At 34.8% G+C, this 23,918-nt stretch overlaps 1 pseudogene; it reads left to right on the plus strand.

Moving 5' to 3' along the window:
- The first annotated feature begins 3,226 nt into the window (after nt 1-3,226).
- LOC142616011 (uncharacterized) lies at nt 3,227-23,619 on the plus strand (annotated as a pseudogene).
- Nucleotides 23,620-23,918: the final 299 nt, after the last annotated feature.

The following is a 23,918-nucleotide window of genomic DNA, read 5'->3' on the forward strand; positions in this document are numbered from 1 at the left end:
AAAAATTTTGAAGAAAAGTTTATAAAATTGAAAAATTAACCACAACATATAACAAATGTTGATGAAAAACCTTAATTGAATAAACTTGAAAGTTAAAAAATTGAAATGAACAAAAGTAAAATTAAAAGAGTGAAATAAAATCTAAAGAAAGTTAGAATTTCAGTTTTACATTTTATCCAAATTTTAATTATCATCTCAGAGCATTAAATACGCTCACAAAATCTTAAGGCCAATCTTAAAATAGGGGAACAATTTCTTAAGAGAGCAATAGAAGAAGGTGACTCCCTCAAAGCGATTCCACTCACACCAAGCTCCTCTAGACTTTCAACATTCCACAAGTTCTCCGGTCAGCCCACATTTGTAAACCATTGGCATTAACTCTGCCGGCCAGCCCACATGTAAAAACAAAAAAAAAAGCTAAGTTCAAAAATGTAAACCCAGCACCAAAGACTCCAGTCTCCAAACGGAAAAACAAAAGAAAAAAAGAAAAGAAAACCTAAGGGCTAAGATCGCAAGACAGAGAGAGTGAGAGGCGAGAGACTGAGAGAGACTCTGCCGTTGCCCACGCCGTGAGTGAGGCCGCCAAAACGCGATGTGAGAGCTTGTTGCTACTGCTCTCGCCGTGACACTGCCACCATGCGAGACCCATCTCGTAGACCCACGCTACACCCATCTCGCCGTGACGCCGCTGCTGGCTTTGATCTACTCCAGCCTTCATACTTCACACTCCAGTATTTAATCTATCCTTTAAAATCTTAGAATCTGTGCTTGTGGTATTTGTGTTTTAGTGAGTCTGTGCTTGTGTTATTTAAATTTTTTTGGCTTTGTGACTGTGTGTTTGTGTCTATCTCTCTTATATTATATAGACGAGAGAGAGTAGATTATCTAGATATTAGAGAAAATATCAGCGTTTGACAACACTGTTTGTGAGGTCGTAGTTGGCAATAAAATAGGGACAACTCACTGTACTAGAAAAAGTTATTCAACTTTAAAGCTACGGTTAGATATTACTTATTTTGCTGAAAATTGAAAATAATTAAAAAAAAAAAATACTGATTACTCATGGGTACTGTTTACTTGCCAATTTGCACTGTTCATGTCTTATGAACAGTGCAATAGGCGCTGGTACGCACTCACGCAATCCAAATGCTGTCGAAGGAATAAAAATGGTAAAGTGTTTGTTGGTAGTATACAATAAAATTATAGTGTCAGTAGTGGGATTGGGTGAGTGAAAAAAAAAAGGCAAAGATACGAAGACAAAAGACAAAGATAAATCGTATAATATAATAAATTGTCACACAAATTTATTAAAATAACAGTGATTCACTTACACTTATTATTAACTCATAATGCTATAACTAGTAATTTGAAATTAGATAAATTTATAAATTGAAAAGTAGTGAGAAATACTAAATTTATAATTAAATGCATGATGCATATTGCTTAGATTCTAATATTTTTCTTTACCTGAATTTTTTTTCTTATCTCCGCCCCTAGCTTGAATTCCTGGGTCTGTCCTTGATGAAAATCCATGTGACAGGTTCATTCTAGTTTTCAAATTGGTGGAAGTGTAAGTTACATGCATCAGATTGATCTTGCAATCTGCTGATCTAATAGGTGAGATAAGTCTGTAGCTAGCGTAAAAAGAGAGAAAAACAGATATTATACTCTGCACCACATTGATTAAATTGGGTCCATGAGTAAATTGTTTTATTATTTAGAAAATATCCAAATGAAGTGAGTGAATACTAAATTAAGCTTGGTTTTGTGCCTTTATCTCTCTCTCATGTCCTGATTATCTGAACCTAACAAGTATCAATAATTTAATATTTTTTCATACAAGTTTTAATGTTTCACTTTTTGTTACATGAGATCTAGCGTAGGTTGTGTTTTGAACGTGAAAGTCAATGCTATTCCTCTGCCTAGCTTAGCTACCCAAATATATTTTACACCCAATTACTAGGGGCCTTGAAAATATGATAAAATTTCTGGCTAACAGTTTGAGTTTTTTTTCCTAAAAAATTTATTAATTGGGCATGGGGATGGGATCTGCTTATTCCATTTCACTTGGAATGTCTGTCATTAGATCTAGAGCAAGGACTTTCGAAACTAGTGGAATCAGATTTTATTGCTATAATATTCAGCTTTTCCCTCTTTCTTAAATCTATAAAATTATGACAGCCATTTGGTCTAACCATCCCTTTTGTTGTGAAGCTGATAAAAAAGGGGTAAGTTCTAACAAATCCACTAGTGCATGTGCTATGTGTCAAGTGATAGGAATGCCATTTTGTTTTTATGTTCCCTAGTTTTTTTTTTTTTTTTTTTTTTTTTTTGAGAAAAACAAAATTTTTTATCTAATTTATCTAGTGTTCAAATGGAATTTGTACATAGAAAATAAAAATATTCTTTGTTCTTGCTGAACTTTAGATCTGAGGTGGAGGTACTGCTGAGAAAGTTATGTCAATTGTCATTTATTTTATGGTTAAGAAGTTTTGCTAAACATGTTTCAGTGTTTTTAAATGAGAATCTTAAGTTCTCATTGGCAATGTAGAAACTTATAACTTTTATTTGCTTATAATGTGAGAGTTTTTTTTTTTTTTTTTTTTTTTTTTTAAAATTTTTTTTATTTAATGGGTTTGGAGACAAAAAAAAAAAAAAAAAAATTATGACCATGCTAGAAAATTTTTTCTTACATTATGGCAATCTTGGAGATGGAGCAGACAATATCGATGTTCCGAATTGTTTTAAATTGAATTCAAAGACATCATTCATTAAGTCTATGATCTTATAGGCAAAGTATTTTGATTTTTGTCTGAGTGGTTGTTTGAGGGAGACGATGTACTAATACCAATCAAAATTGAAATGTTTGGACTATCATGTGTTATTACTTTTGTGTCTTTATCTCTCTGATGTCATGACTCACAGAACTTAGATGCCAACACATATTAGTGAGCTTATATTTCTCAAGATTGACCTTTAATTAAAATGAATTAGAATGGGTGTCTTCACTTGTGCCTATGTGCACAAAATTAATTTTTTCAAAAGTGTAGTAATTGAGAATTGTTTGCAGGAATTAAAAGTACTAACATTATCATCATTGTCAACAGTAGCCGGATTATTACTATATTCATATAGATTTGACCTCTGAATGAATATCCTAATTCATTTTAGTAACTATTGAAGTTATTCCAAGAGGAATCAAGCCTTGAGGTTCTAGTGGGAAGTCATGGATATTGGTACTACTGACTCTGAACCAAGACGAAGTAGATCATTTAGTTGCACAAGCAGTGCCAATTCTTCATTGAGAAGGCGTTCTATAAGTTTGTCAGCAGCTGCACTTGTTCATATTGATGATGAAATTGAAAGTGAGATTGTCTCAGAGGCAGGAGATATTGGGGATCGGGCTCTTCGTAGCAACAAACATAGTGAGAGTAGCTCTTCAGAGCGACAGGCATAGTGAGAGTAGTAGCCACCGCTTTTCTGTTGATCATGCATTAGAGAATGGAGTATCTGCCCCCACTTCTGAGGATACTCTATTGCACCTTAATAGGTATTGGTCTCGTGATCCACCAACAATGACTACAATCTCCGTGGTGACACCATTGCTTGAGGAAATCATATCTCCCCTTTCCACGGATGCAATTGTGTGCTCAAAAGACAAAAAGCAAGTGACTTTCATCAACAATTTCTCATTTCTTTATCTTTGTTAAATGAAATTCCTGAACTTTTTTGGTAGTTGTTGATTATTTAATGACTACTTTAAACATGTCTTGTTTCCCTCTGATCTGATTGTTCAAGTAATGCGCATGTTTCATGTTTCTATATGCAGGACGATAAGGAAAGGTTGCCAAAGTTATTGGATTATGCTTTCTGCCTCATTCATTTAGCTGTTTTTGGGATTCTTGGGGTAATGTGCACTATATATATGCACACTTCTTTTAGTTTAGTTTAGTTTATTTATTTATTTATTTTTAAGTTCTAAAATGCAATATGCTCATAACTTATATGCACACTCCTTTATTTATTATTGTTTGACATAACTAGATATGAACCATAGTGTTGGAGTTTTGAACAATCCAACCTCTTGGAAGTAACTGAATAGTTTTTTGAAAAAAGTTGGAGAGACTCAAATTAGTGTCTTAATAATTTGGACATACTACCTCCATTTTGTCATAAGAATTTGGAAATAACTAAAATCATTAATTTATCATACGTATGAATTGTAGTTCTGTGACTGGGCTGGTTGGAATTTCGGTCTTCTCTAGATCATACACAATTTTCACTTTTGCATTTGATTAATTGTAAATTTCATGTTGGTAAGCATACTCAGCAATATTATGATATTTAACATGCCACAATGTGCAAGTTTTGACAAGATATGTGCTACAAAAGCTGTTTGGTCCCGGAGTTGTTGGCTTGACAACTGATGAAAACATTTTGTACCTTGACCTTCCTTTCAATATGATCTCTCTCTCTCTCTCTCTCTCTCTCCCTTTCCTGATGCATGCACACACATTCAGAGCATTTTAAAGGATTCACTTGGAAAAAAATGCATTTGAACTACTTTACATTTGACATTAAGATGTGTTTTATTTCAATGTTATTTTAAGGGTTTGATTTCCATTGGAAGAATCATTGTGAATCACTGATTTGGTCTTTTCTTTCAATGTGTATATCATGCATATGCTTGGGCTTTGTGAGAAAATTATAGTGATAGGTGACGTGGTTGAGGAATCACTCATTCTTGAACTATGTGGTGATAGTTCAATGTTTACTTTGTTAAAAACCTAATCAAGTTATGAGTATTTGGAGGATATGATTAAAGAATCAAGATAAGTTAATTTATGATAAAAGAATTAAATATGCTGAACATGCACTGTTGATAACTATAGTCAATTTTAGCTAATTCTTTATGGTCATGCAAAGTAAAATTGTTCGAGAGGTATTTTACATTTACTCCAAAGATACAATTGTTTTGGACAACATTTGCTTCTAGAGTTGGGACTTTTGTGGTAGTCACTCTCCATATTCAATTACAATAGTGGATGAGACTATGTGAGTGTTTAAGCCTACATTTTTCCAAGCTCTGAAGAATTACTTATATGATTATATGCTCCTAATGACAACTTATGTCTAGCATAAATTATGAAGGTCTCTCACAATACAGGATAGCTAGGATTGGGAAATTAGAAATTCATCTTGATTTTTTGTTTTGGTAAAGTCTTTGTGATGGAATTTTGTGTTGGGCTTGGTGTTGGGCTTAAGAGTGCCCTAGGACTGACATTCTTATATGCAGTTTCTTGCTTTCAACCCTTCATATGTGTGTATAAAGGTCACAAAAGATATTAATTGGAAGATATAAGATATTCTGCTTCAAATTATGATAATAATATATATATATATATATATTTCATTTTTTAGGTTGGTTCTTTCTTGATGGGGTGGTGGGGTATTGTTTTCAAAGCAGACATATCCAGCGTGTCAGACTACCTGGAAATAGGATTGACGACTGGTTATTTGGGAAGTCTTACAACTTTCAACGGTTGGAACCAGAAAATGCTTGATCTTATTGTTGATGGCCACTGGGTGCTTGCTGTGCTTGGTTTTCTTGTGGGTAAGAATCCATATTGTAAGAACTATGTTGATGTAGTAGTGTAGGTAATCTGGTCCATTACAATTAGAAATATTAGATTTGAATTGTATATCCCACTTTAGTCTATTCAAAACTTAACAACAGTCTATGGCCTTCTCTGGCACTTAAGAGTGAGATGGTCCTTTAACCTGTATGATTCCATGCAGGTTTGTTTCTTGCGGCCTATTCTGTTATTTTTGGGATTGAGATAGCCAAGGGTTTCAGGTGGCTTCTAACAAGGCGAAATGCGTGTAGAGGAAGTGGCACTCCAAGCTCAAGCAGCAATTGGAGGGTGGACAACTTCAAGCGTCACTTACCAGTCATGGTGGTGTTGATTTTGATGCTAGGCTTGTTATGGGGTGTATGTGGGGCACTGTTGAGGGAGGAGTTTATTAGTGGCAGCAGTGGTGCTCAGCTATGGTTTGCTTGTTTTGTTGGACCTCTAGGTGTGTGGATCAGGTGGTTCTTAGCCAGACTTAATGGATGTGGGTTAGGCAGGGCTGGTTTGTTTAAATGGGTGCCATTTGGGACTTTAGCAGCCAATGTTTCGGCATCTTGCATCATGGCAGCACTCTCTATTGTGAAGAAAGCTGTAAGTGTTGGCAAATTCAATCTTGGGAATTTCTCAAATCATGTAAAAATTAACATGTCTCCATGAGTGTTTGTTACATGCATAGCACATGACCACAGTCTTGAATCATTTGGTGCAGGTGAATAGCTAGACTTGTGATATTGTGGCATCGGGCATATAACTTGGATTCTTGGGCTATTTGAGTACTGTCTCTGCCTTCATTGCCAAGTTCACAGCAATGAGAGAAAGCAAACACCCTTGGAGGGCATATGCATATGCATTGATTACCGTTTGCATCTCATTCAGGTTAGGGATTTTAGTATACTCCGTACCTGTTTGGACAAAGGGGTATGGGTAATAAATTTATTTATTTTATTTTATTTTGGTGGAGGTAGAGCACGTTGATGGCAGCCTTATTGTGTACATCATATGTGCCTTGATATCAAGTTGACATTTAGTTGACCAAAATGCTGAGGAGATAGTTATAATCACCATGTATGCCTTGATATCAAGTTGGCATCTAGTTGACTAGAAAGCTGAGGGATCCTAAAAATTCATATAGGTACTACAAAATTATCAACAGATAAGTATTTTGTTTATAAGTTCAGTGTAAAGTAGTGGTTATGCCATTATGTCTTTGCAAGTGCCAGCCATTTTGAAGCACATTTTTCTTTGTTAATATTTGTGCAAGAGGGTTGAATAGGTTGATGTGGTACATGCCAGCGCATAGGCGCACATCATTTGCTACATATGGGGGTACTTGATCTTGAAATCTGTGTTGAAGATTAATTTACTAATTTTTTTTATAATAATTTAACTGTTGGGGAAGGGGGGTTTCTAATCCCGAATATCTAATTTGGACATATCAAGAAGAGCCAATTGAGCGAAATAGTTGTTAATGCATTTTATTCTATTTCTACTTTCTAACCAAAAATGAATTTCTAGAAAGCAAACCCTAAAATTATTTTTTGGGGTTCTCGTGTTGGAATTTTGACCACAAAATGATTTAACGTAACCGATATAATGTTGATAAATCCCAATTTTACAAATATCAAATATGGACACAAATTTTTATAAAAAAAATGATTATCAATTCACATAGTCACAACCACTAGTTTTTTAATTTGAAGATCTCATGCACACTATTTTGATTTGAAGATAAACAGAGTAATCGGGAAAAAATCAAGCTCAGTTTATCAATTCACATTCTGATTACACCCAAAAAAAGAAAAAAGAAAAAAGAAAAAGATAACAATCTGTTAAACTTTATTGAGGAATTTAACCCGAAACCCAAATTTTAGTTTATTTTATTTATTGTTAATGTGAGCAGTAGTGGTACTATAGTAGGAAAAAAAAAAAAAAAATACCAGGTTGGATGGTAATCGCACTCACACGTGAACAACAGACAGAAAAACCCAACAATATCTATCTAACCTTAAAAAACATTATGCTCTGTTGAATCTAATCTCAAACAAAGCGCACACACACGCACGCACTTTAGACAAGTAATAGACTTATAGCACAAAGGCACTTTACACAAGTTACAGAAACACAAAACCTCATTATACATGCATCCATTATTTATTTATTTTTCCAAGTGTATATTGAACCACGCAGTCTATTTCAATTTAATATTATTATAATGAACCGTAAAAGTAGTAGCTTTTTTTTTTGTTCACTTTTCATGTTCTTTATTTGTTCAATGTTCATGCATGAGCTAATCTGAAAAAGGTTCACTTTGGATTGTTGTTTCATTGATTTAAAAACTCTAAGGAAATTTTTCCCAATAGTTTGTATTTGGCTTTTTTGTTTTTCATTATCTATTAGTGGAGGACACATCTTTTAGCTCTTAGTAATTTTAGTTATATGATTGGATTGCCATTAAAAATATGAGTTTGCTGCTAAAGATTCTGCTTATTGTTCGAACTATCAATTAATTTTTCTGGGTCATAAATTTTAATAATTTCAATAAAGCTAAAGTCACAAGAATTTCATAACAACACCCAATTTTACCTACCACCTTAGTTAGACATGGGTCATTTTAAAAAAGATGGTAGATTTGTGATAGGCCCAAGTGTGAGTTGGTAGACAAATTGCAAGAAGGATGAACTCCCAATGGCCAAAGAGAAAATAAAAAGGTGGGGTGGGGGTTAATTGACAATCCATGATTCTCACTAGCTTCTTTATTTACTTTTGAGTATGGATTTCATTGTTCCAGTTAATAAATTTCAGATTCATGATGCTAGGTGTTCAGATTATCTGGTTTCACTGTGGAACCTGTTTGTATTTAACAAGATGTTCAAATTTGAAGAATGACACCTTGAAACTTATATAACAGTAACAATGGTATTTACTGTTCTGAATGGCTAATAAGGCTACCTATTAGATTTATAATATTTGTTCATTTTTTGATTGGTTGAATGGATTCAAAGAAAGCATTGTATTGGCCATTGTTGAATCTCCATCATGAAAACTGATGCATCACCAAAATCAAAATATGACATGCATTTGTATGATCTTTTGCTTTGTTATTGATATAAGTTTTCTTGCATTCAAACGATCCATAGAGATATATCTAGTTATTCACCAGACCATAAAAGCTTGCATATTGACACCCTTGATGCCTCAGTCTCAGGTTCTATTCCAGCATCTTGGGAATATAGCATCGCCCAAGAAAGGTAAAGTTTAGTGTGTGTGTGTGTGTGTGTGTGGAGCACTCATGTGTTGTGTTCTCTGCAAATGGATTCTAAGTTACCCATTGACATTTGAAAATATCATGCAACTTGCAATAGAAGGATGCAAAGCAGTTGCCAATTACATTCGGGAAGTAACTACATTTTTTTTAGCCATTGATAATGCTGGCCTTCACACTATTTGTGATTTAGTTAGAACATATTGAATGACCTCTGTGCTTGATCAATGCTCAATGACATCTCCTATAGAAACGAAAAAAAAAAAAAAAAAGCTCAATGACATCTATAGAGGTACTTGCTTCATTTGTTCTTTTATCAATCATGATGGATTTATTGGAATTCTTTATTGGTTTTGTTGGCAGATAATGCTAGACAATACAAAACAACTAGAATATTGTCGGGGCGAATAGTTTATAAACATGGTAAGAAACTCAAATTCCTTGATTTTCAACGGAAGACATTTGATTATGTCTTGCAGTTCTTTAATTCCTACCTGCAAGTATTTCCTTTCTAACATTCTTCCTTGGAACCTGTAGCTTGGGTTGATCATCATTAGACTTCAAGTCTGGATTTGGGAGTTCTTTCAACTTTTAATTAAACCCTGCTTGTGGGGATTTTGGCAAAAGCATATATATATATATAAATTTTTTTGGGGGGGGGGGGGGGGGGGGGTGGGGTGGGGATACCTTGAGCTTGTTCTAGTTATCCTCTGCTAGTATTTAAACCATAAATTTAGTTTGTATCATGTAGAATTTTGATCAAAAGTTGTGAACTTGTTGATGTTGAGCCTTTTTGGTTCATGTATCACAATTTATTCTGTTTCATTCTCTTCCCTTAATGAATAGTTTTTATAATTGTATAGCATTTCTTGCTCCGTCTCTGAATAATAGTAGGACCTGAACTGGCTTAAACAAAATCTCTTGTAGCCAATTGGTCCGTATCTTGGATGAAAATACTAGTATACACATGATGACATGAATCATCCATTATGAATAAGCATTTCATTGTGCTAGAGTTTTTTGTTTCAACTTACGCAAAAGTTTGTAAATAGAAGAATTATATGGGGTCTACAAATAAAATTTAATTTGCATATCAAGGTCCGCTTGGTTTATGAGAATTTTAAATCGAGTTGTAGGTTCTTGAGGGTTTAATCCATAAGAATTCAAATGCCCAAGAGTCAAAATTTATGTTGTTTATGTATATGTAAAATTTGAACGTGTATTGCATTTTTATTCTATATTTTATTTGTTTAAAATAATCTTATACAAATGGGAAGGAGAGGAAACTATAAGACATCATTTAAACTTCCAATTATACTCCTCTTCCTTTTTCTTTTTTTCAATAGAGGAGGAAGGAGGGGGGGGGGGGAGGAGGTTGAGGTTTGAATCACTGATATATGAAACACTACAAAGGATGTATTTACCAATTGGCTATCACTTGAACACCTTTTTTTGTTTAATTTAAGTAAATAGATATAAATTAAAATCATAAGTGCAAATTTGATCATTTAATATAACTAGATAATATTCCGCCCGATGCGCGGACTATTTTACAATTTTATTTGAAATCATTTTTATGTATATTAAAATCTACATATGATACTTAATACTTTTTTTTTTTTGTATAATATTTGTGTTTGCCCACAATATGGTTAATTTTGAAACTTTATTTTCTTAATTCATATTTTCTTTAAAAAAATTGTATAATACTATAAGATTATAATATATTATAATATTTACTGTTAAAAATAGATTTTATTTTTCAAATTGAATAAATGATTTTGAAATCTACAAATAAGAATTTAAAGTATATAATACTTTTATACCCTAAAATTACATAAATTTTAACAACCTATCAAACACTTTCTCAACCACTTTATTCTCACAACCAAATATAGAGACCTTGATCACAAACACCCAAGTAATTATATCAATGAAATTGAGGAAATCATTTGTAAGTATCAACATAAAGAGAACATGATTAAACAAAGAGAAAATTTTCTAAAAACACATTCATTTATCAAGATTCAATAATTCTTTAAATGAATGGCCTGACCTTGTCCAATACACTAGCTTAGGTGTTGTCTGGATGCTACAAAAGAAATTGCCTCACCAAAGTAAGACAAAGGCACTTTTCTTTTCCCTCCCTTATAGTCTTGGACTGTCAACAGTCAAAACTAGAAATTCAGTCCTAATATTACTTCCAAGCAATGCTTGTTGTCGAGAACAAGTCAAGGCAGACCTTATATCATCATAATTGTTTTTAATTTACAATTGGACAAACAATTTATTTTTCTAGTTATTGATTCCTATAATTTCCTATTATGAGCTTTCTTTATGTTGGTCTCAGTGGATTCCTTTGGTCAGAAGGCATGCAGAAATTTAATCCACATGTAGTTGGAGCGTATACATGGGGCATAGTATCAGATAAGCACGGAAGGAGGTTATCCCTTTCATTTTTTTGTTAGTCATGTACAGTCTCTGCATTATTTGAACCATCTTCATTTTCTGTAATCTTCCTACCATATTATTTATTTCACCGCCAGCTTTAGTCCTAAATTAATATAATCAGTTCTCAATACTTCAAAATGATTATGATAGCATATTACATCAACATCTTGTATGGATGCTCCCTACCAACTAGAGATTGATATTAGAAGTGTGCAAGTCTAGATTCATTGTAAGCCTCCGCTTATTGTAAACACTTCTAAGATGACATGGTGCAAATGTTTTGGGTAGAAGGTGACTCAGAATGTAGATTCAGTTTTGAGAGTGTATTTTCCTCATATGTAATCTGACTTAGCATCACCCTCATTCTGAAACTTAATATTAGCATTTAAGATTTTTGCTTCTGCCACTTATCAAGTTAGAAGCCTTGTGGCTTGATCACCACAAACCACTGTGGATTTGATCCAGAGCCTCCTTATTTTTCCCTTCCCCATTGTGGGATGCATATAAGCATTTGTTTCTACACTACAACAAACTTTAGTTATTTCAACCCTCTTTTATCGAGGGTTCACTAAAATGTGTCGCTACAATCTATAAATAAAAATGCGGAAGACTATATTACTAAAATTGATTTCAAAGGTTATTTGGTCCCTCAAAATAAATTAAAACACCCTTGATATATATAATATATATATATATATATATATATATATATATATATAAGTGCCAATTTTGTACCAAAAGGTTTACATTTTTCAGCTCACAACCTTGATAAAATATGACAAATTTTTCAGCCCTTGAAAAAAGCCCAAAACAAAATTTAAAAAGATAGCCCAGAACGTAACCAACAAACACAATTGCTTCATGATCATCCACTCTCTTGCTGAAAGCCTGAAATTGAGAAAGCTTAGAAATCTCATAGACCTCGACGATCATCAATTAGGTACGTAATCGCATAGCTTCGATTAGGTACGAGTTGATCTTGGTTTTGTGACTCTTCATCTCTCTTAGAGCATTTGTAGCAGGTATTGTAAATATGTTAAATGCTATAATATAACACATTTGACACATCAAACACCAAAAATCAGTTCTCATCAGGTATCTCAAATCCCAAAAATTATAACACATAGCTACAATACCGTCTCATCTTTGAGACGGTACGGACTGGTGTGTTATAATTTTATTTGCTTCTTTTATTTGCTTCTTTTCCTTATTTTATTTGCTTCTCTCCTCCCAACACATTCTCTCTCTGTCTGCAACAGCTCTCTCTCCTCTTTGGTCTCCATCTCTCATGTTGCTCCCTATTTCTTTCTCACTTACATTTTTTTTTTCTCTCACTCTCTTCCTTTCTTGTCCTCACTCTACTCCGCAGAAGAATCAGTACACGCTCGCCTGGAGCCGCCGCCCACTGATCTTGCCATAGTCGTCCTCCACAGCTCCCTCTAGCCTAAAGCCACCTCAAGCCATAGTCGCCTTCTCTCTCGCCTAAAGCCACCTCAAGCCGCTCGTCTTCTCTCTCGCCTAAAGCCACCTCAAGCAGCTAAAACCGATCTCGCCTGAAGCTGCCTGAAGCCAATCTCGACGCCGACGTCTCCCGCTTGAAGCTGATCTCACCAATCTTGTGATTTGAGCTGTGGGTTTGTTTGATTTGGGATGGGTTTTGAGGTTTGTAAATGTGGTGACTTGTGGGTTAGTTGTGGCCATGGTACTGTGGTTGTGGCGGTAATTTGGTGGTTGTGAGGGTGATTATTGGGCGGTTGTGGTGTTTGTGCCGTTGGGTTGTTGTGGTTATTTATTTAAATTTTTATTATTATTATTATTTTTTTATTTTTAATAAGGTGGTGTTGGTGGATGTGGGTTTGTGCCGGTGGTGGTTGTCGGTGTTGTTGCGGCAGTGGTGTTGGTTGTGTCGTTGTTGCTGGTGTTGTTGCTGTTGACGATAGGAGGAGATAATATATTAATTTAATTTGTTGTAAATATTATTTTAATGTATAGAATTGAAGGATAAAACATTTGATAATTGGGATATTGTAAAATGATGTGGTAAAATGATAAAGTAGGTGTTTAGTGTGTCAAAATGACATTTTTTTTGGAAACATCTGATGAGAATGCTCTTAGCGTTGTGTTTCTCAACTCCAATTAGGTACGAATCACAAACCCTAATTTCGTCTTTGATTTTTTTGTTTTTTTGGTTTACCAAGAAATCCTCACTGTGAGTACTCCTGTACTGCCATCACACTCTCTGTACCTGCATTACTCCGTTTGGTTCCTCAGAAAATATGAGAAAGCAAACTTTTTTTTAAAAAAATTTTAATTATCGATTTCGCCCGTAAACTCATTTTCTATGTCTACGCTATGTTTGTATTTCTGATAGATTTTAGGATTTATTTATTTATTTTGGTCTAGTTGAATAGCGTGATTTAGGTTTTGAGCTCTTCATTTCCTAAATTTTTCTCAGCAACCAAATAGAGTCTGCTTCAATTTTGTTGTGAAAGAGATAAATTTTAGATTCTTTTTTCAAAAAAAGTATGTATCTATTTTTAATGTTACATATGAAATTCAGGAGAATTCAAAGGTCTCGGAGAAAAACGTCACACCGGCATTATACACATTTTATACTGGCCTACATTATTCTATGGTATTACTTTTTGGTCCGTTTTGTCATTTCTAAAATTTGGGATGAAACTGATATGTGAAAAATTCATGTAATTGTGCCTTTGTTTTCATTTCCCTATGCCTCATCAAGTTATGTGTCATTCATAATAGGAACTAGGAGCCAAGTCAATGTTCTAGAGTTTGATTTAGGACACTTCACTTTTTTGGATCGAGGGAAAAGAAATAGAGATTATAGTTTTAGTTTTATATATAGTGCATAGCTTTGTTTTTAATGCACCAGTAAGGAATGGTGAGTGGATTTGAGTTGGGGGAACGAAAAAGTGGTAGATGAGGACCAAAAATAACATTAGTAGAAGGAGTTAAAAAGAACATGTCAATTAAGGAAGTAATGGATACTATGATTTTGGATGGAATTGAATGGAGGAAAATAATACATGTGGCTGACCTGACTAGGGGGGTTTATTTGTTTTGGTTGGGTTCATCCACAGTGTGAATTGGAGGAAGACGAAGTGGTGTCATGTGCTGATTTTTGTAATTTTTGATAGCAAAAGTTCTTTGATGGAGGGAAGTCATGCCGATCTGGTAGCTTGGTGGTGGCTTCCAATAAGTGCTGGTTTTTTCCCGGTTTTGAGAAAATGTGTATGACTGGACCAGTATAGATGCTGGTTGATGGTTGAATCGACTGGACCAATCCAGTTTTCAAAACAATCCTTATAAGTGATTCTCTGCCATTAAAACCATATTGTCTATTAGACATTTTACTCCAAATTCAAATTTACAAGAAGATATTGAACAGCTGACTATACATTAATGGAACTTTCATCTACGATAAAAATATCTTCCATATCATGATCTGGTTTTCTGATATTGCTATATTTCTAACATATTTTGCACTTCTCAGTTGTGGAAATGTAGCAAAAGTCCTACGGTCTTTTCATTCTTTTGATCAGTGATCAAGAAATCTTCTATGACTTTTGCTTGCTTCCACTTCAACTCATTCTTTTAGTTTTGTACTTTATTTATTTGTTGAGGGCATATTCAGTCATTTGCTTCCCTGCTTTGAGCTGTTGGTCAAGAAGCGTCAGCATGGCTTGTAATGTAACTAGTAAGTTACCCGTGCGATACACGGATAATATTGTAATATATTATGTAAGATAATTTTGAAAAATGTTGTATATGCATTATAGCATAATTGTTATAGAACTTTATTGGTAATGAATTCATCATAAAAAGTAACAATTATAAATTGCACACACATATCAATTATAATTATTCAATTGAAGTAATGAGAAAAAAAAATATATTTGGAAGAATATTATAGAATAAAAGTTGATATAGAATGAATCTTTCTCTTTCTCTTTAATTCTAAAACAAAATAAACATTTCAAACACCCACAATCAATCACATCTACATCATTTACAAAGCCCACAAATCTACAATTTCCGATCTTAACATCAAAATCGTAATTGTTATTGTCACTCAATATAAAATGCAAGACCCTATTCCTTGGTTGTAGCCAACTCATACAGGATAGGATTAGATGAAACAACAATATTAGAGCTAAGTAGAGCTAGGTAGGTGTTGTTGAAAAATTGAAGGTAAATGACATCGTTTTTTGGTCTGTGTGTATTTGACATGGTATGGCATGAAGGGTTATGGATAGGTATATAAAGGGGTAGAAGTGCAAGAGGTGAAAATGGTGCATATATTAAAATGCAAAGAGTTTTGTGTGTATATGCGAGAGATGAAAAGTCTTGAAGCATTAGACCAAATGATACAAAAAATATTTATTTTTTAATTAGAAAAGTCTTGAAACAATGAACCAAAATGAAATAAAAATTTATTATTTAATTTTTTTTTATCTTTAATGTGCCACTTAAAAATATTTCAATTCTCTTTACATAGAATACGGTACTTGGCAGAACCTCATGCTTTCCCACATGAGGTATTTGTTTATATGTGTGTGTGTGTGTATTGATTGATTTAATTAGAAAAAAACAAATATTATGTCTTGAATCATTGAACCAAATGATACAAAAAATATTTATTTTTTAATTAAAAAAGTCTTGAAACAATGAACCAAAATGAAATAAAAAGTCAATATTTAAATTGTTCTTATCTCTAATGTAACACTTGAGAATGTTTCAATTCTCTTTGTATAGAATACGCCACTTGGCAGAACCTCATACTTTCCCATATGAGGTCTTTGCTTTTATATATATATATATTGATTCTTGTTTGGAGATTCCATGAATCTAGAGTGCTCATGTGCTTTGATAAAGGGGCAAGAGATCAAGATGAGATGCAATATAGTATTTTTAATTTCTTATCCTTTTTTTGGGAGGGGAGGGGGGGGGGGGGGTGTGGGGTGGTTGGTATTTCCTTGCACCATTGATCCCATTCTATCCACTATGTCATGCCTTGTACAGCTATCACTCTTTTGGCAGTTGACTAGATTCTATTATTTCTTCTTATGCAGCTTGCTTGGACCTGCTACAACTTCTATTAGTCAACACCAACAAAATTGGCCGGGGAGAATTACTTCTTTCATTCTGGGCAGGTGAGTTATACCTATTCTTGTGATAGACAATGTTTTTGTCTGTGTGTGTGTGTCTTACACTACATCCACAAATACCTGTTTTAGGACATGACTGTGAGCTTCTACATAAGTAAATGAATGCAATAATTTTCGTTGTTAGTGTTGGTTTGGATTTGCTTATTTACTTGAAGTATTAAGATATGTCAAGGTTTGGTTTTGTTTATTCACTTAAAGAATTAGGATCTCTCCTATTTGAGAAAGTGAAGTTCTAACAAACATGAAACTATAAATAAATAAGTTAAATAAACTTTAAAATGGCAGCAACATATAGTTGATTGATGACAATGATGCTGCAACAAGGAGAATCCCCTTGATCTAAAAATGTACATAAGTCAGCTACTAGTTTGTTTTATGCACTTTGGATGTCTGTTGTGCAACATAATGTCATTTTTTCCTCCACTGTTTTCTAACCCTTGATGTGTGTTTATTCTCATGCAATGAAAATGATCTTATTTAGTGGCTAGAAACTTTTTCAAAGTGAGGTTATAGGTGATTAATTTTGTTATTATGGGTCTATGAAGCACTGATGTGGCTAGGAGGGTGCCGCATCGGTGTCCGACTCGGTGTAAGGCCATTGACGCCGCTGCCGTGTCTGAGTTAGTTTTTTTTTTTTTTGGATTCACACTGAACCGGGCTGATTCGGCCATAATCGGGTTGTATTGGCCGAATCAGATCGTTTCAGCCGGTGGCCGAAACAGCCGAAATCGTTAGAGCACAATCACAGATGGCACCACCAAGTTCTGCTGATCTGCATCTTGGATTCTTTCTGGGCAAAAAATTAGAGCACCACCACAGTCAGTCACAGACTCACAGTGGGTTTCTTCTTCATCCTCTCTCTCTCTCTGCTGATCTGCTTTGCTTTTTATTTTTTCTTCTTTTCTTTACTTCTTCGTTCAGTCTGCCAGTGGTTTATTTGTTCAAATAAGATATTCTTTACAATCTGCTTCAAGTCCTACACGTGATGGGTTGCACTTCAAGTTGTATTCTAAAGCAAAGTTATACTCCCCAACGTACACTTCAATTTAGATTACAGTTTGCTACAAGTCCTACATGTGGGACCCCAGGTGTGATTTTTCTTACTTTTTTATTAGTCATTAAATTAATTAATCTATTATATGATATGTAAATATAATAAACTATTATTAAAACTGATACAAATATACTTTGCCTAATTTTTTTTTATATATGAAAAGGAAAATTATTGATAATTTTATTTCTAATTCGATACTTGACTCTTAAAGAGTATAGATTACAATTTTGAATAAAAATATTTAACTTTTTATATTATCACTTGTTTTTGACATATTTAGATTACAAGGCCATAGCAATGTATTTTTTAAGAACATTTTAATAGTAAAAATATATAGAAAATATAAATAAAAATATTTTTAATAATTTTTTAATTGCCGCACCCGTACTCTATTTTTTCAAAAATTGCCTGAGTCTCGCACCCGCACCCGAATCCTAAAATACACCTGTGCTTCTTAGTTATGGATCTGGTTCTATTATGTGCTCTTTTCAAGCTGACTTGAATGGGCTGCTCTCAGATAACAATCTCTGTTGCATCTTTTGAGCAATGTTCAATGCAAGCTTTCTGATTGTTTGTCATGGTCATGTAGAATTTTGAAGCTTATCTTACGTTAATTTCATGTGACTGAGCAACAATTGTTGGTATTCTGTTTTGTTCTATTCAGGTGCCATCAAGCATTTAAGCATGATACTACTGCAAAGCTTGATATTTTAGATAGGCATAGTTCTGGTAATTTCTCTACTTATCTTATTAATATAATGTGCAATTGGTTGCATTTCTTCAACCTGTATCAATTGTGGTTACTAATGTAGTTAGTTTCATAAAGGTTCTTCAACCTGTATCAATTTACTATGCGAATGATGTTTTTCCCTGGTAACTACAATGTCATTTGAATTTGGCCAAGAAATGAACCAGCCTATTTTCAATGTGGAACAATATATTATTTCATATAAGCTTGCACTTCCAAAACTTGCCTCCACGTATCTGACTAGAATTCTGTCAATAGTATGCTATCAATCTCCGGTTTGTAGGGATCATGTTGCGTGCTGATTCTTTGATTACGGTGCTTAGTGTGTTGCCTTTACCACTGGCTATTTTTCTACTTTCACCTTTAGTGATCTGCCTATGTTGAACATTGTATAACTAAAGTTGATGCTTTGATAATACTTTGTGCACTGTTACAGCCTACTCTTTTTGGTCTTGGATCTTTTCCATTCTGTATTTCTATTATTCTCTCTTTTTCAAAAACTTGAGGGCTGAAATGTTCAATTGTACTAGCTGATAACTTCTTGCTTTGGAGATGATGAAGAATAAATGTATCAAAACTTTTTAACTCTTGGATAGATTTGGCCTTTGTACAAAGTGTGGTTGTTGATATCTTTTCTTTTAAACAATAATTGACATAACGGCAGTTTGTATGCGGCCCCCTAATTTGTTAATTTGTAAGTTTGAGTTTAGAGATCAAACAAAGTGTAATTGTAGCAATATACCACTTTTGCTATACATCAATATCATAGCATATCATCTCAACAATTGTGTGTGTGCGGTGCATGATTGTGGTTTTTTTTTTTTTTATAAATAAAATAAAATCTTATTTTGAGGGTCAAGAGACCCTTAAATAACCTTATTTATCAAGGGTTGTAAATCTAAATCTTTTAAACTTTGGTAAAAGATTATTTAAGTGTCTCTTGACCCTCAAAATAAGATTAGAGCACCTGTTTTGAGGGTCACGAAGGCCTTCAAAATTTCATTTTCGATGGTATATGTTTCAAAGGTTATCAAAGGTTAATTGGACTCTTAAAATGATTTTTTCAAGGTTTTTTAATACTTTTTTTTAAAGAGTTTTGATCCTTGAAAAAAGTCAGATTTGTTATAGTGCTATAGAAAGGAACAAATGAAGATGGGCTTTGCTCTGTACAAGTAGAACCATCTGGCCCATTACTAGCTCTAATTTCTTCACATAAAATTGACATAATTGCTATTTTGGACTCAAAATCCTCTTACATCAAGAATCCAAATACCTTTCACAGCCCATTCACTAAGATCAAATGATGGTGAAAGCTGTAACTCTCTCTCTCTCTCTCTCTATCTTTTCTCTCTCTTTTTCTAAATTGCAAACTACACCCTATATTTTGGGAGTGTTTAGATTTTACATCTTAAGTTTCAGAATTTTGATTTTATTCCCTACACAGTTCTATTCCGTTTACATTAACAGCTTGATCAATCAAACTTCTTCGCCTCTAAGACATGGGCTGGAAGATTGAAGATGGGAAGGGCCCTAAAACCATTACAAAAAGGAGCTCAAGTAGATAAGCCATGGGCAGCACAATTGGTTTGCCTAACAACCACAACCACAAAAAATGAGCAAAAATGAAAAGAACACCCCCCAACCCCCTCCCCAAAAAAAAATCAATTAAAATTTTGGGCCCATCTTTATTATTCATATCCATTATTATGGGTAATAACTAATAATACAGCAAAACAAAGCAGAAATCTATTTTTAAAACTCTACATTTTACCTTAAAGTTATTCATAAGTCAATTTGATGGACATACCCTTCAAAAAAAATTGGACATAAAACACATAGGGTAAAAAAAAAAGACCTTTATTTAGAGAGAAAATTTTGCTTAGATTGAGAAAATGAAAATAATTCTTCTATGCTAAAAAATAAAGACGCAAATTTTTTATCAACAATTTCTTGTTTTTCAATTCCTCCTTACCATCAAGAATATCAAAGAAAATAAACAGATGCTTCAAATTAAAATATTTTCATAAATTTGGGATTTTAATTAATAAAATTTAAATTTATGATATAATATGAAACATGATATAAATTCCGGGAATTTTTATTTGGATATAGACATTACTAACTAGAATGTAAGTATTTTTTTGTTTATTCATTGTGGGAATCAATTCATTTTCTTCTTTAATTTAATCCTGTAAGGTTGAAATTTATCAACCATTGTGTTGGCTTTATTCCGTGTCAATTTGTTTGTAATTCAGCACTTAGAAACCCTGTATTTAGGTGGGATTCATGTAAGGGTAGTATGTGAGAGAGTGTGAAGAAATGCTCAAGAATGTGTAGTGAAGCAGGGACTCGCGGCTTGCAAGCTGCTAGATGATGCACATGAGCGAAGCATGCTGAGAAGTTGAACAGTTACGCCAGCTGGAGCACTATAGGACAAAAAGTCCAGTCTGGCCATTCTATTTACTCGCCACTTGAACTCGCGACTCAGTCGAGTCACGAGGCTAAGTCGCCAGCCAGCCTTATTTGGGAAAATATGACTCTTCGCATTCCTTTCTCACCCCAGTATAAATACCCCTTATACCCACGAAATGTAGAGAGCTTCTAAAGAGAATTTTGAGAGAGAAACCCTAGAGAAAAACAAGATTGACTCATCCACAATCTTCACATAGAGTCTCTTCAAATTACTCTACTCTCTTCCTCTCCATTGTTACATCCTTGAGAGGTCCATTACCAAAACTTTTTCTCACCATACCCATATCTGTGAAAAGGCTGTTTGGTGCTTTGGGAAGCAGTTACGAAGGGACCAATTTCATTATTGGTTGATACTATGGGCTATAGTGGAATCTGGTAAGCTAAAGAAGAAATAGGTTTGGCGCAACCTCGTTGGAGTAGGAGCTTGGAGGGCTTAGGTACACTGGGTAGATTAGGCTTGGAGGGTCTTCTATTGTCCATGTATCCCAACTACATTCTTTAGTGGATTATTGACCGCTTGGAGGGTGGTGGAGAGGTTTTTCGCCCAGGGCTTCGGTTTCCTCTTCGATAACACATCGTTGTGTTGTCCTTGTGTTTGCATCTCTCTTCCCTTAATCTTTTCCATTTAATTTCTGCTGTGGATGTGATTTTATTTGGTTTAGATTATGTTATCAATTCTGTTTTAGCTTATTTACATTTTCCGCACGTACATTGTTTGTCTATAAGCTTCAATTGGTATTTTTTTTTTTGGGTCTAAACGTTCGAACGTGTTTTACACGCTTTTTGAACTTTCAATTGGTATCAGAGCGGATGCACTCTTTGTGGTTTAAACACCTTAGTGCGATCCTTGACCCTGTATTGAGATGGATCGGTCTCAATCTTTGAATGCTCCACCTTATTTTGATGGTAGCAATTATGCCTTTTGGAAGCTGTTGATTTTAACTAGATTAGGATGCTGTTGATTTCAACTAGCTCCACCATATTGGGATGCTGTTGATTTCAACTAGATTAGGCTGAAGGAAGCCAAATCCACATGGGATAAGGCAACCCTCGCAGCGTCTAATGCAAACAACAAAGCACTTAACGCTATTTTTTGTGGTGTATCTCCAGATGAGTTCCACAAGATATCTCACATAACCATTGCCAAGGAGGCATGGCAAATATTGGAGACCACGTACGAGTGAACGAAGAAAGTTAAGGACACCAAGTTGCAGATGCTGACCACTCGGTTTGAGGAGCTAAAAATGAGTGAGGATGAGTCCTTTGACTTTTTCTATAGTAAGCTGAATGAAGTGGTCATCGGCAATTTTAACTTGAGAGAGATAACGGAGGACTCGAAATTTGTACGAAAAATTCTTCGTTCATTGCCAGAGAGTTTCCGTACAAAGGTGACTGCAATTGAGGAGAGCAAGGACCTTGATGAAATCAAAGTCCAAGAGCTGATTGGATCTCTCTAAACATATGAGCTTTCATTGCCAAATCAAAGAAAGAGCAAATCACTTGATCTTAAGACGATAAATGAAAGGGTAGAAGCACATGAATCATCAGATGAGAATGTAATCGAAAAGGATGTAGCTTACCTTGCAAAGAATTTCCGCAAATTCCTGAAGTTCAAAAACAGTGGGAAGTTTGGTGATAAAGGGAAATTCATAAGTTCCAGAAAGGAGAAAAAAGACTTCAAAAAGAGAGACTGGAAGGGGTCCCAATCTACCCAAGGAGTCACTTGTTTTGAATGTAATGGGCATGGCCATTTCAAAAAGGAATGTCCTAACAATTTGAGATCGAAAGGGAAGGCTTATGCCACCACTCTCAGTGATGAAGAAGGAAATTTCTCAGCATTCATGACTATTGCTCATGTTGAGTCTCCGGAGGACTTGAATATGCTTGTGCAAGAGCTTGGGGAGCATAGTGATGAGGAATACATGGGAATTGCAGAAGAATCAGATGCTGAAGAAGATGAAGATACAACTGGTCTTCGAGAGAACTACAATTCACTCATTGAGAAGTCGAGAGAGTATGCAAGGGTGGCCAAGGCAACTGTAAAGAAGATGAAGAAAGCAGAGGAGGACTATCGAAGTCTCCTAGTGAGATACAAGGAGGCCAAGTGTGAGATTGAGACACTAAATGACGAACTAACCGAGGCTTACACCAAGGTGAGATTCCTTGAGCTTGAGGTGGTTCAAGTAAATGCCAAAATAGAGCGCGTGTCCATAAAGAAGCTCGATGATGTCCTTTCCTCTCAAAAGACTTTTTCTGACAAAACCGGATCAGGATACATTGGAGAAAGTAGCTCAACTATGAATACCTTTAAAGAAGTGAAGTTTGTGAAGGTCAAAGAGCCAGCTATAGTTGCTCCTAATGTGGAGAAGGCCAAGGTTGAGAAGAAGAAGAATGTGGCTGACCAGCGGGTATTAAACGAGCCTCGTAATCAATCTGTGGTCAGGTCTGAAGCCAGAGCAAAGTCTCTTCCACAATCACAATGAGATTCAAGAACGAACCATGTGTGTCATCACTACGGACTTCAAGGGTACACCTGACCAAATTGTCATCAGCTGAAAGCATTAAAGAATGCTGGTGGTCAAAGGTCAAGAGGACCAAGAAACGACAAGACAACTTGGGCTGTTGAACCATCAAGAGGTCAAAATGGTGATCTCGGAATGATAGACGTAATGAAGATGATTGGTGCATTCACCAACTGCTTGGAAAGCTTCACAAGAAGGTTTGAAAGTTCTAATTCTCGTACCCAATCCTATAGGGATATCACCCCAAACGCACGAGACGTGTGGGTGAAAAAGGGTACTCATGCATAAGCATTACAATATGTCCATGCATCAATTCTTCCTATGTCGTGTGAATATGCTTGATTGTATGTGATAGGACGTGATAAAGTACCAACCCTGACATCGTCCATATAGGTCGTCCTGGACAAGGCCAGCGAAGCAAGGACTATGAAAACCTCATCAATGATTATCTCGTCCATGGAGGAAAGAGCTTGGGCGAGATTCGTATGATCAGGGAAACAAAGCCACGTCGTCTCGTCCTGGAGAGCCATAAACCTCGTCCTGAACAAAAGCCATCCGTAGGAGGAACGACCTTTGTTCCTAAGCGA

The sequence above is a fragment of the Castanea sativa genome, chromosome 11, assembly GCF_040712315.1.
Source record: "Castanea sativa cultivar Marrone di Chiusa Pesio chromosome 11, ASM4071231v1".
Taxonomy (NCBI): Eukaryota; Viridiplantae; Streptophyta; class Magnoliopsida; order Fagales; family Fagaceae; genus Castanea; species Castanea sativa.